This window comes from Carettochelys insculpta, chromosome 1 (genome assembly GCF_033958435.1).
Source record: "Carettochelys insculpta isolate YL-2023 chromosome 1, ASM3395843v1, whole genome shotgun sequence".
In the NCBI taxonomy this organism is placed as follows: domain Eukaryota; kingdom Metazoa; phylum Chordata; order Testudines; family Carettochelyidae; genus Carettochelys; species Carettochelys insculpta.
Window position 1 is genome coordinate 70,451,696 of NC_134137.1, and position 14,367 is coordinate 70,466,062.

A 14,367-nucleotide genomic window follows, 5' to 3' on the forward strand; every position below is an offset into this window, starting at 1 on the left:
TGGTAAGGATATGCTGAGATCAGGCAGATGGGAGACACGTGCAGTCTTCAAAGAGACAAACTGAGCTATTATTAACTTCAGAAAATTGACTAAAGATTTTCTACAACTTACCCATTCCCATCTGAACAAAAACTAGGTCAGAGTCCATCTGCTATATTGTCCCCATTGAGGTGAATGTTCCTAAGACACCAGGAAAAGTCATGGACAGCTAGGTATTGAAAGCACACACTGATCAGCACCTGGGTGTGACTGGTGGGCCAGTCAGCTGTTCTTAGAGCAGGATCTATGTTCTTCTGTAGTGGGTGCAGTAGAGAGCTTTTCTTATGTGGTCAGAGGCAGTGAGGAATTACTGGTGAAAACGGGAACAAAGACTTTACAGATCATGTAAGAATCAGGAGAAAAGCTTTCAATGCACTGTGGAAATGGGGAGGGACGGTGTTTGAAATCTGAGATCTGGTTTATGCCTCTTACCCAATACAGGATTTACAGTGGAACCAAATGTGTGATTGTCACGAGGTAGAAGCTCCTCTCTACACAGCAGCTCCTTCTCCATCACCTCTCCAGCTCACAGACAGACTGCTGGACAGGGGAGAGGGATGGGAGAGGATCTGGTCAGAGGGTCAGCAGTTGCTTCCTGCTCCTCAGGGTCAGGAAGCCTAAATTCTTGGAGTGGAGAGGCCAGGGATGTAGTCCCTGCAGCTGTCAGTTCTGAGGCTGCAGAAGCAGAGGAAGTGGTAGCAGGGTGGGGTACTGGGGCCCCAGGCCACTCACATTCTGCTGGCATCAGGTGTGAATCAGAGAGGACACGGAAGCACCAGTTCTGGGGGTCCCAATCTACTTATGCAATGTACTGGGAATATGCTGTCTATGTGTGGACTGGGGACAGTCAGCTGATCCCACAGTTTCTAACCTTCCTGTCCTAGTTTGAAAACCATGGGGTGGAATCAGCTGACAGTGTCCTCACTTGGTCGGCACAACAGACACGACTCTGAGAACTACCTACTCTCCTCTGCACTCTGAGCCACCCTCTTGTTTCCCACCCCCTCTCCAGTTTAAGGTTTAGCCCTTAAGGTTTAGCCCTCTAATTAAAAAAATAAATAAATAATGGCTTCCCCCCTACAGAAAAAAAAGTCTGGTTACAGGAGTAAACAACAATTAGCCAACTCCCACTCTCTATTTCTAGCCCTGATGGTAGGAAGCTGCCGCCGGGGCAACTCAGTGAAAAAGAGAGACAAATAGGACCAGTGAGAAAGATGGGTATCTGCTCTAGGTGGGCATCCCATTTGCCCCCTCTCCAGCCCTGCTGTGCATATTCCTGGACTCTCCCTCACTCAAAAGATGGAGAATAGCCCCTAACCCTCTGTGCTCTCACCCCAGCCTCAGCCTTGCTCCATCTGGGGATCAATCTTCCCTCTCCATCCTACTTATTACAATCATTCCCTGAGGGGCCCACAAATATGTTTGGCAGCAGCCTCACAAAAAGTTAATCCAACCCTGCTGTTACCCCAACCACACCGCACACTGCCATGGGAAGGGGGCTGTACCACAGCCTGAACTGTATTCTTACCCATACCATATACCTAACTTACTCCCCTCGGCCCCCCACACGTGCCTCTGGAGTTCAGGTGTGGACAACACGAAGGTTATGGTGTAACTGTATGCAGACACATGCAACTGCTAGCATAAGTGTGTTAATTTATAGTAAACAAGAGTCAATGTGAAATGTGTAAGAAAGAAGCATTTTAATTAACCCTCCTCATATTTTAATTTTAAGTTTATGAAAAAGTGGGATGATTTTGACCCCCTCCCCCATTTTAATGGGGTACAAAATGTCAAACTCTCTAATTCTTGTAGGGCAGCAAAACTGTTTCTCTTTGTTTGATGTAAGCAACATCAGACTGTACTTTCAAGCAAAATAAGCCTATATTTTCTCCTTGTCACTAGGCTACTTGAATGTCCAGGCACTGTACTGAAGGCAGTGAACATCCTGTAAGGTCGAGATATAGAAGTATACTATTAATCACTATTTATTTCTTTCCTGAAAGGTACTGGAATCAAATACCCTTTTATGAATCACTGAAATGTCTTCTTTCCTTCCACAGCAGACCCTCACACTTGCTCAAGTCTACTGACAAATACATTCACTGACCTCTGTAATTACCACTACTTCACAGAACAGTCAGAGACATTAGGCTGAGGATCCAAGGTGCTCTTCCACAGATGCCAGTATGTCTAAAAGATCTATTAGTCATTATGAGGCCACTCACATGTGGTTTTAAATTGCTGAAGTTCAACTTGCTGATGGAAATTAAAAAGAAAATGCAGTGATTGTAGTGTTGTCAGTGTGGATTCCTACAAAGGTCTTAGATCAATATTGGTTTAAAAGCCACAGTGAAGACAATTGTGATGGCAGAATCCTGCCTGGCTGTCTGAGGTAGAAAAAAGTTATGCAGCAGTTGAAGGATTATCCTACAAAGAACCAGTCCAATTTTATTATATTGTTGGTTGAATGTGTGCACACACAGGCTTTTGAAAGTTTTAGTGCGAATTTTTGTTGTCTTTGTTTTGCCCATAATGTCTCAGATTAATGAACAAGTCACTAATTTTTGTACATCACCATAATTGTTTCTTTAAAAGTAGGGAACATAAGTGGAAGAGCAAAAGAACAGTATCTCAAGGGAGTTTAGCAAATTGGAATGTTTCGTTAAAAACAGATGGTAGAGTTTAACTAACCGTACTGCTATATTTTTATGGGTCAAAGGCTCAACACACATGCTGTAGGTACAAAAAATCCAAAGTATGGTTAATTAAAATTTCCTGACATATCTTCTTTTGTTAGAAGTTAAATTTGACATATATTGTCACCATTATAAGACAAACGGTCAAATCCAAATCCAGGCCTCAGGTAAGCAGAACCTTTATATTGCCTTTTACGTTTTTTGCCTCCATGGCATTTGCTTTACTACATATGATGGGTATAAAGAATCTAAATGCAATGTGTTTAGTTTCATTGAGGTTCAGTATCATATAAATCAACTTCTTATGGACAAGTAAACATTTAACTGAAAAAAATATCCTTAGATCTACTGAAATCTTTGTGTTACAATGGTGACTGTTTCAATTGGTGCCAAAACACTACCCATTAGGTTAAGGTGATAATCAAATATTTAGATAAAGATCACTAACCAAGAAATGAAATAGAAATCTCCAGTGTTAGGGCAGTATAATTTCTCTACATCTCTGCTCTGAACCAATGTTGGAAGGTTGGTTTGGGAAACCATCTTAATATTAAAGACAAAAAGAAATCCTGTAGCACCTGGTAGACTAACAGATATTTTGGAGCATAAGCTTTTGAGGGCAAAGACCCGCTTCGTCTATTAAACTATGTTGCTATTAACTAGTTTCTGACAATGCAATTAGGTGCAGTAAAACTACAGGATTTAATATTAAATGATAGTTTTATTAAGGTTATTTTCTGAACTGTAAATTTGAATCTTTGTCTATGTGTAGACTACAGGATTTTATCAGCAGAAGTTAGTTTTGTAAGTTTTATCTTGCGGCAAAACTTCTGTTGACAGTGTGTCCAGACAGCAAGGTGCATCAAAAGAGCAATCCTCTCTGTTGACAAACAGCAGCCAGACAGACCAGCCACTCTTTGGACAAAACTACCACCCAGAACAATGTCAGCAGGGCTGAAGGTCACCCTTCCTTCCTGGAGCTAGTGTCGAAGCCCTGCAACAATGGGTACTTAAAGAGACCCCTCCGAACAGCCATTCCCTGACCCTGCTGCAGGCTCGCCTGCCCCTGCAAGGAGCAGCAGAGCTCTTGCTGTGCCGGATGTACTTGCCTTGTGTTTGGGGGTGACACAGGTGTTCGCTGGGTGCCATGCCACTGGAGCTGCCCCTGGACTTGCAATGACCCCTCATGGACATGTCGTGTCTGGGACTAAACTTTCTGGAGGCTGTGTTCCTGTTCCTCAGCAAGGAAAGCCTGAGAGCACCAGTGGGGACATCACGCTGGCTGCAAGTCTTGCACAGTTGCATCCTCCACCCTCCTTCCGTCTCTGGAGGCACCACACCTGTTCAGTCTTGTGGGACTGGCTGATCATGGAGCAATAGGATGAGCAGCAGTAGCTCCAAAACTTCCGCATGTGGAAGGACGCTTTCTTGGAGCTCTGTGCCTGGCTCACCCCTGCCCTCCAGAGATGAGACACTCAGCTGTGCTCCACCATCCCTGCAGAGAAGAAAGTCGCAATTACACTCTGGAAGCTCACTACCCCCACCAGCTACTGGTGGTGAGCAACCAGTTTGGCATGGGGAAGCCCACAACTGGCACTCTCCTGGCACTCTCCTCATCTAGATAACACAATCCTGGGCCAACCCACCCTCACGCCCTCACACAGCCTTGCTGGGGGTGTGGCTTCATAGGGGGGTACCCAGACAGCTCAGGGGGAAGCAGACAGGAGGGGAATGAGGACCTCCCAAGGGCCCAGGTACTCCTTCCCTCAGTCCCTGTCATGTGTCTTCAGTCACCCTTCTGCAGTTAGTGAGGGCCATCAATTCAATCCTTTTGCGGAGGATCATCTGTCTGGGGGACCCCAACCATGTTGTGGCTGGATTTGCTGTCCAATTTTTCCCAAATGGCATGGGGACCATCAATGGGAACCACATCCCGATCCATGCCCTGGAGCGTAGTAAGGCCAAGTACATCAGTTGGAAGGGCTACCTCTTCATGGTGCTGCATGCCCTGGTCAACCAATGTAGACAGCTCATGGACATTTATCTTGGTTGGTTGGGCCAGGAACACAATGACACTTGTTCCACAACTATGCCAGAGGCTGGAGGTGGGCACATTCATCCTCAGCCATGAGCTGGTGGTTGTGGATGTGCAGGTGCCTATCTGAATTGTGGGCTATCTGACCTATCCCCTTATGCCATGACTGATGAAGCCCTTTACTGGCCAGCTGGACACTAGCCAGAAACTACTGAATGCTTGCCCAAACTGTGCCAGGATGCAGGCTGTGTGCCTTTGGCCACCTCCTGGCATGGTTCATGTGCCTGCTCACCCACCTTGAATGGGGGGAGTGCAACATCCACCAGGTTGTGGGGACTTGTTGTGAACATTATGGAGGGGATAGGAGAAGACATCCTTTTGGGGGTGGAGGGTGGACCCTGCCCCAGAGGGACATGTCTATTAGCAGCTGGGCACAGCCATGATCTGCCAGGCCTACCAGGATGGGCTGAGGATCCAGGAGGGCCTGAAGGAGAACTTTTCCCCAGCTTCTCTCCTTAATTCTCACCAGAGCCCCTCAGTGACAGCCTCATGCCTACAGCCCTATCCCTACAGCCCACCCCCCTCATTCTTCCCCCAACCCTGCACAATAACAGTGTGTAGTACCCAGACGTACTGAGACCTCATCTAGGGTGAGTGAAGTCTCTGCTCTACAGCCTTGGCTAAGAGCCAGCTGGCCTTTAGCTTATGTGGTAGAGTATAGGGCTTTAGACCCTACGCTCCCAGGTTACAATTGTTGTAAAGCTGACAGACCTGGGCTGCCAGCCCCAGGGATAGAGCCTGTGAGTATAGGGTCTAAAGCCCTGCACTCTACCATGTGAGCTAAAGGCCTGCTGGTGCTCAGCTGAGGCTGTAGAGCAGAAACTTCACTAACCCCAGATGAGGTCTCAGTACCTCTGGGTACTACAAGTGGATGCCCACATGGTGAACAATTGAATGGCTTTTATGGAGCAACAAAAAAAATGCACAAAACAAAAACAGTGCAATTCCAAACTATTTACAAAGAAGTGATGTGCAACCATAACTATTTACAGGGGGGAGCTTGGCAAAGGGAGTGGGGGGTGGGAGAAGGATGGATGACCATGAGCCTGAGGGGGAGCAGGACCCTGAGCATTGATGGCATTGGGATCCTTTCCTACCATGGGTTTGGGGTCCCCATTGGGTGTGGATTGGGGCCAGAATCCAGGAAAGGTGTGAATGGGGAAGGGTTGTGGTGGGGTCTAGATATACAGGGAGAAGGTTGGCATGAGGCCAAGGGGAGAAGCGGGGGCCTGTGGACCAGGGAGAGGGGCTTTGGCAATCACCTATTGGAGCAGGGACTGGTCCAGAGTGCCATGTGGGAGGGCAAGCAGGCAGTGGAGGCTGGGGGGCTGGGACAGCATGTCCCACCAAATACTGGTGATAGCATCCCAACAGGACATTAGCTGGTCCCAACCCCATGACCACCACTCCACATCCACTCCGAGGCAGTGCTCCATTGTGGCATGGATGTCCCCCAGCACCATGATGTATTGCAGCATCAGTTCTTTGTGGACTCTCCAATGACTCCTCTGGCTGTGGGTGAGGCCTGGTGGGGTCAGAGGGGTGACCTGGCTTTTGGTCAGTGTAGGTCCAGCTGTACAGAAGACAAGGATGAGAAATGGTGAGTCATTCATGCAATGCATCCCCTAAGGCCATGCCCCCCAAACTTTGAGCAGAAACCAACACCTCCAGGGCCAAGAGACAAGATGTCCTGGGAGCAAAGCCATGTGTGCCCGGCACAGTAGGCCTTGATGCATGGGGAGCTTTGCAGTGCCTCTGGAGCTGTGCTGATTGCTGTGCCCCCTGCCTCATGCTCGATGGACTAGCAGCCCAGGGGTTTGTCTGGCCACTGAGGGGTCCCCTCAAGGGTGGCGGGTGAGCTGGGAGAAGCCTAGCTCTTTCCGGGGTACACTAACCTACCTGTAGCTCACAGTGCTTCCCACAGGAGCAGGTGCTTTCTCGTTCTTGTGAGCATGTCCATTTGCCAGAAGGTGCACTCCTTGTGGTGCCTGGGGTCAGACAGGCACCCTGGTGGCTAGCCCACTTCCAGCAATGGCAGGATCATGGAGTGCACCCCCCCGCCATGGAGCCTTAGGCTTGTCCAGCCTCCCATGAGCCTGACAGCATAATGCCACCCATGCTCTAGGGATGTCTGCTGGGTCTGTGTGGTGCACACTATCGCTACACATGCTGGGACCACAGCATGAGGTCCCACATGAGCTGACCAAGTGACACTTGCAGCACGCTCTGTCTGCACCTGCATCCCATGCCCTGGGGTCTCTTATGTGCAGGATACTCATCAGAGGGACCCTCACTGAACTTGGAGGACACCTGAGATGTGGTCTGACTGCTGGGGACTGGTTCCAGGACTAGGACAAGGCTTCTGGCCCTGGATTCCAGCCCCTTTGGGGGTTGGATCTCTGCAGCTTCCTTCTGCTCCCTCGTCAGGGGCTACTCCTTGGCTGGGGGTGGGACTTGATCCCCATGTCAAGGCTCAGGCAAGGGGTTGAGGTGTCCCCACCAGGAGGTGGTTAAGCTCCCTGTGGTAAGGGTAGGAGTGAGGATCTGCCCCCAAATGTCCCACAGTGTCATGGGGCTGCACATACCCCTGCTGCAACTCCTTTACTTTGCCCTGCACTTGTTAAAGAGTGTAGCATGGGTGGCCCTGTTTAGCCAGAGCCGTGCAGATTTCAGCGTGTCAGTACCTGGCACTGATGTCTTGCAGGGTTTCTTCCTTGGCTCAGAGATCAAGGAGGACCTTGATCTCTGGGCTGGACCAGGAATGGGCTTGCCTCTTGGCACCCCAGGGAGGATCCTGTGAGCCGTGAGGGTACTCCCTCAAGGTCACAGGGGAGTCTTGGGCTCCTTCTTGTTCAGCCATGGGGGCAACACTGTTGAAAAGGTATGGCTGTCAGAAAAGAAACAGCAGATGGTAGCTCTGCTGTTCATACCCTCAGCTTCCTGCCACAGAGTTCTCCAGGCTCCCTGCTGCTCTAAGAAGGGCCAAAGTCAGGAACTATAGAATGCTGATTGCTCTGGAAAGAGTGTCTACTGAGGTATCTGAGTGATGTCCCAGAGGTCTTTTCTGTTGTTCCAGGATGCCCTGGGAACATTCAGACCTATGTTTTCTTGACAGATTTGTTGACAGCAGCATTCTTCCTCCAGTGAGCAGGGTCCAGCTGTTGACAAAAGCGCTTCATTCTATCGACTTCCTGTTAACAGAACACACTTCACAATCTGGATGCTTCGAGGGTTTTGGCGACAAAATGAATGATCTGTAGACAAAACACTGCAATCTAGACATAGCCTGTACGTTTTTTGGAATTCACCTGTCTATGCTGCTGATTTCTGAATATAAAAATCACAATTGTTTAATCTCTGTATATGATTCCTGTCTGTGTACTCATACTAAAGTATAGATCCACAGATGCTTGATAACAGGTTTATCAAAGAAACATCCAAAGCCTGAATTAAGTTAAATTAAAGCATCGATGTTGTGGTAATAGTTCCATAAGGCACCTCAGTTATGGCTACATGGGAGTCGATGGGCACAATTACGGCATATTGAGGCATAATTGAACTAGCTTTGACTGAAATAGCTCATGAGAAGGAGCAGTGAAGCCACCGCAGCAGGGGCTATCTGCTTGGGTATGTACTCAGGATCCAGATGGGCTCGTACTTGGGCAGATCCCATGATGTTGCAGCTTCACTATTTTCCATGAACGAGTTCAATCAAAGCTAGCTTAGGTGTGCCTACATATGCTGCAATCACACCTTCCAATTGCAGCATAAACCTACCATTAGGGACATTTTAAAAAGTATGTGAGTAGTCCCCCTGAAGCTCAGTACAAGTTGTACCTCCCTTGTCTGGCACCCTCAAGACCTGAGTGGTCTGAGACAAGGGGATTTGCTGGATGAGGGGAGGTCAGGCTCTGGGCTGTCTAGACGGAGGGGACTCCTATCCAGCAGGGCTCCTCTACTGGACTGCCAGGCTTCCCCACACTGGTGGGTTCTTCTTTACTGTGGGGCTTCCAGAAAGGCTCTATTCCCAACCAGCTCCCCATGGCAGGGCTGCCAGGTTCAACTATCCCCTGCTTGGGTCTGCCTCTGTAGGGCTGCCTGTGCAGGTGGAGGGGGGAGGGGGGCATTCTCCCTGCCTGCCTGGGTCCTCATGGCTGCTGGCAGAGCTCCATGCCCTAGCCAGGCTCCCGCTGTCTCCCTGCTACAGGGCTCCTTGTGTAGTTCTCACTAGGACTCACAACAGTGAGGGTCTCCAACCCTAGCTGGCATCCCCAACCTGGCTGCCTGCCCTTCCACAAGCAGGGTTCTGCTCTGGCCCCACACAGCTGGAGCGTTCTAGTTCAGGTGGTCGCTGGTGCAGCAACATCCATGGTCATGCCAGACAATGGATGTTGCCATACAAGAGTTTCAACCTGTGAAAATATTCACATGCTTACATTACAGTTAAGCACATGCTGGAGCACGTTGCTGAATCACATCCTTTATCTTTACAGAGTAGAACCAAAGGAGTCTGACATGTTTGTTATTTGTGAGGGTGAGACAGAGTCAGTTACATGTTTTCATGCTAGCAAGTATCAGAGAGCTGTGTTAGTCTGTATCTTCAAGAACAAGAAGTCCTGTGGCACCTTATAGACTAACCGATATTTTGGAGCATAAGCTTTCATAGACAAAGACCTGCTTCATTGGATGCTCCAAAATATCTGTTACTCTAGACAGTGCCACAGGACTTCTTATTGTTTTCATGCTGTAATTTCTAGCTAGCTGCTAGAATGGAATAATTTCATCCAACAATTACTCAGACTCTTTTATCACACATGCATATCAAATAGAACCCAAGGCCAAATGCTGAGAATGAGACCAAATCTTTGAGTATACTCTTGTGTAAGAAGGCACAATTTCTGCAGAATTACTTTGTCTGGCCATTAATATACTGATTACACCCAGGAAAGGGAGATGTTTTCCCCATTCTACACAATGGAAATAAATATGGTAACAAAAAGATCTGCCCACTCTGAAGTGATACAGTGATAATGTAATGAAAGTTAGCTTAATGGTGCTAAGAAATAAAACAAATCAAGATGATGTCACTCACTTGTAGGCCTTTTGACAAGCACTCTTTAACCTTTGTTAGACATCCCATGTTTGCTGTGCATCAGCTTTAAAGATCTGGATAAATGAATTAATTCACCTTTATCCCCTTGAGGAACATTATTGATTTTATAAAAATGAATGAAACATTCACTATCAATTAAGTTCTGTGTTTGCATTAAAAAATAACCATCTCTTTGCTGAATGATAATTTTACCTAACAGCAAATGCAGTGGAGTGTTGTGCTGTCCACTTATTGGTGTATGTACTAAATAAAGAAAAATCAATTACATTCCTGTTTGTACTCTATTGTGATTATACATTATGTTTAGCTCAGTTTTTCAAGTAGTTTTCAATAGCTAAATTATACCACATGGCCTACATTTCTTTACTGTGTTATCATTTGTAACATTGGTTATTACTGGATCTATGAGATCTTTAACAAAAGTGAACAAAATATTCTGAGGCTAGGTGTAGTTTGTATTTTATTATTTCTTCTCAAAGCATGATATTTACTTTCTTACCTCCTCATTGTTTATGCTGACAAAAGACTTTCTCTGTCTGTTTTGTTATCAACATAAGTAATTTCTGATGCCCAGGTATTCATTTTCTTGGTGGGCATTTTTACCAGATAGTCTTGTTTTAGCACTTTTTCCTTTCCTATTCCTTCTTCCTCCTTCCTTTCTGATTATACCTTTGTCATTTATTACATTTGATCTATTCAGTTCTTGTCCTTTTTGAAGTAATGGTGATTAGAAGTCTGGGTGCAAGCTAAAAAAAACCCTCTTTGACAGATATGAGATTAACTTCACAGCCAGGGCAGAAGGAAATGTATATCCCAGGGATGTTTCAACCACAACTCCCCTGGCAGAATCTCAAACAGCAAATAACACATGAAGCCAATGACACAAATTCTGAATCATTACATGATCAGAGTATTTTCCCATTGGTGAATTATATATTGAAGAGCTATTGGCTTTTGCAAATAAGTGCTCATAATGGTATCCTGTACAGTGCACTGGCAGGCTGACTTGACTGAGATACTCACTCTCTTATTGTCTCAACACTGAAGCATTCTAAAGAGTTTGGATCAGATACTTAGCTTGTGTGACTCCGGTGATTTGGTCTAGTTTGGTTGATTTAAAGCTAGTTAGACCTGCGAAAGCAAGTGGAGAATCACACCCTGTATGTACATCAGTTTCTGTGTGGGGAGCTTTGGATGTATAACTAAAAGAACAATGACCTCTGGAAGATTTGTGGTGGATTCCAGTCCTTCAGAAGCCTATTATTTAAGGGATCCTTGTGAGAACATGGAATTCTCAACCCACCCCAAGCAGAGTCTATATGCATTAAAAAATTCCATGTTCCCTTTTCTGGATTAACTCACACATTTGTCACAAAGGGAATCAACACTACAGCCAGAGAGTGAACATTTATTATCTTGCAGTCATTCTTGAGTTAGAAGCAAGCTAGAAATTTACTATTTACAATCACTCTAGGACAACAACAGAAACAGCTCAGACAACATGAAATTTCATTACCTACTGCTTGTCAAGCAAGCTGCTGAGCCGCACTTCAACATATTGGGGCTATTGATTGATCAGTCCATCCATCCTGAAACTGAACATGAAAATTGACCTCCTGCTTCCCTTTCCTTGAAAATATCACCAAAGAGTAGGAGAAATGAACGAATTTTGGTCTGCCCAGCCTGCTGCTTTACTAATTCCTCCTTAGGTGCAGCTCAACCAGGTTAAGTAAAAAGCCACACTTCAGGCTAGGGCCAATCAAACATCTGCTTCTCAGAGGACAGGTGTACACTATAGAGGAACGTCCAGTTATGGTACATTAATTATGTAGCTGAAGTTGACGTACCTTAATTAGGCTTCTGCGCCATCTCCATGAAGAGAGGTCAACAGGAATGAATGCTCCTGTCAACTTCCCTTTTGACTAATGAGGGGCACGAGTACCGGTGTCAATCTGGGTGCCCTGTAAATAAGGGACCACACAGGAAAACACTTCTCTCAAAGCATCTCTGAAGTCTTGTGAAATTGGAACTATTGGCCTTTTCCAGTTGGTCAAATCACACACCTACACATACTGAAAAACAGAGAAATTCTGCAAATTCAACTGAGCAGTTTCCATTGTTCTGCATGGACTATTGCCATGCAGGAGACTGGGACATGTTATCTAGGAGCAGCTTAGTCATTTTGACACCTGCAGAATTTTATTGTGTTTGTTTTCTAGCAATCTGCTGCAAGTTCTTTTCAAAGCTACTAGGGAACAATGTATATATTGTTTTGAGATTTCATTCAACCTATGATTTAGTAAAACTTATATAACCTGAAGCAGTTTGCATTCTTAGCAAATTGAAGACAGACACGAAGCAGAGCATTAGGCTGATGCAAAAATATTTTCCACAATATTCAGTCATTTACATTCTATAGTTTATAAAGGAAAACCTATGAGACTGCTTTCTCTACACAGAAGCCAGTGACTAGGCCACTGGACTGGAACTTTGTATCTACTTCTGTCTTAGCTATTGTCTTGACTGACTTTGAGCAAGGTAATTTCCCCCCTGTATCTCAGTTCCCCCATCTGTAAAATGGAAATAATTATACTGTCCCTTTTAAAAAAGTGATTTGAGATCTACTGATTTAAAGCACAATATTAGAATTAGATACTGATATACAGATTATTCAGGATTGTAATGTAAGTCATAAAAACATTTAAATGTGTTCTTAACCCATCAGTAATGAAGGAAGGATGCAAGCCCATGCGCATAACTTGTCGGAAAAGTGCTGAGTAAAGGAAGGTTTTCTGAATCAGCACATCAAATACGATAAATGTAACATGAAAGAAAAGTTAGATGCATTAATTCATGCTTTGCTTTTCATACATACTCTTGATATGTCTATAGACCTGCACTCAGCAAATCAACTATTTTCATTTAAATCTAAAAGTCAGTGCTTCGTTGAACTGGGACCACAACATCTGTGTTTACATTAGCAATTGTTACTTCTGAAACAAGTTTTCTCTAAGTTTATCTCTACACTAGCATCCCCCTTTTGAAAGGGGGACGCTAATAAAACACATAGAGATATGCTAATGAGATGCTGCAATGAATATGCAGTGCCTCATTAGCATAATGGTGGCCATGGCACTTCAAAAGTGCCGCTTTCATATGTGGCTTGTCTACACAGGGTCCTTTTCGAAAGATGTCGAAATATTTGCTTATAGGAATAAGGGGATTTCAATGTCTGCAGAGTCCTTTCGAAAAGGACCCTGTGTAGATCAGCTGCACACAATCTAAAGCAGCACTTTCGAAGTGCCATGGCCACAATTATGCGAATGAGGCACTGCATATTCACTGCAGCACCTCATTAGCATATCCAAATGTGTCTCATTAACGTCTCCCTTTCGAAAGTGGGTGATAGTGTAGACACAGTCTATATTTGTGGCAAGTCAATTCAACCCTATCAAAACCTTTTCTACCGCAAATATTAAGGCAGTTGGATAAAATTCATTTCTTGATTTCTAAATGAAAGACCAGGTTTTGTCACTTTCCATGGTCTGTGTTGGTGATGTTGAAATGTAGACCTGCATTTGCTCCAGAGGAAGATCCAAGAGGAGGTTTCTATAAGAGAAACAAAATCCACCCTGGTGTTCTTCGGGATGTAGGGGGAAGATTGGTTCAGCAAATTCTCCTTTCAGCACTTGGTCATATCTGCTGGCTGGCACCAAAGCAATAGCTCCCTCCCCTCACTCCCTGACCTTGCAGGGTAAAAGTCATTTACAAAAGAGATGGTAGGAAATGAAATCTCTACACAAGGACTGCAGAAGTGACAGATCCTTATGAAAGAAGAGCTAATGCCCCCCCCCACCCATGCTGAGGTTGTCATGTTTAGTTACAAGTGAAAGAATTACTAGAAAAAAAGCCATCCATTTTCCTCCTGGAGTACACTGACTTCATATTGAAGGCTTACTTTTCAGAACATTGAACTTAATCTGTTAGGCTTTGTCTACTGTAGCCCCCTGGAAGGGGGCATGGTAATCAGCCTGAGCAGAGAATACAAATTAAGTGTTCCATTGAGTATGCAGTACCTCATTAGGCTAATTCTCCCCCACGGCTACATGGCATGCTGGAGCTTTGAAGTTTGCAATTTCGAAGTTGCCATGGGGAGAATTAGCCTAATGAGGTGCTGCATATTCATCACAGCACTTCATTAATATTCTGCACTCAGGCTGATTACCATGCCCCTTTTAAAGAAGGGGGCTAGTGTAGACAGCCTGAGAGTTGAAATATCAGATTTGCAAAGATAAATAGAAAAGAAGGAAATGAGTGAACAGATCATTTCTTCTCCAATGTTGTGGTAAATGGGGAGACTCATTCTTTCAGACTCATGGTTTCATAATTAACCTTTGAACTTTAATCACACTTCAGTTCAA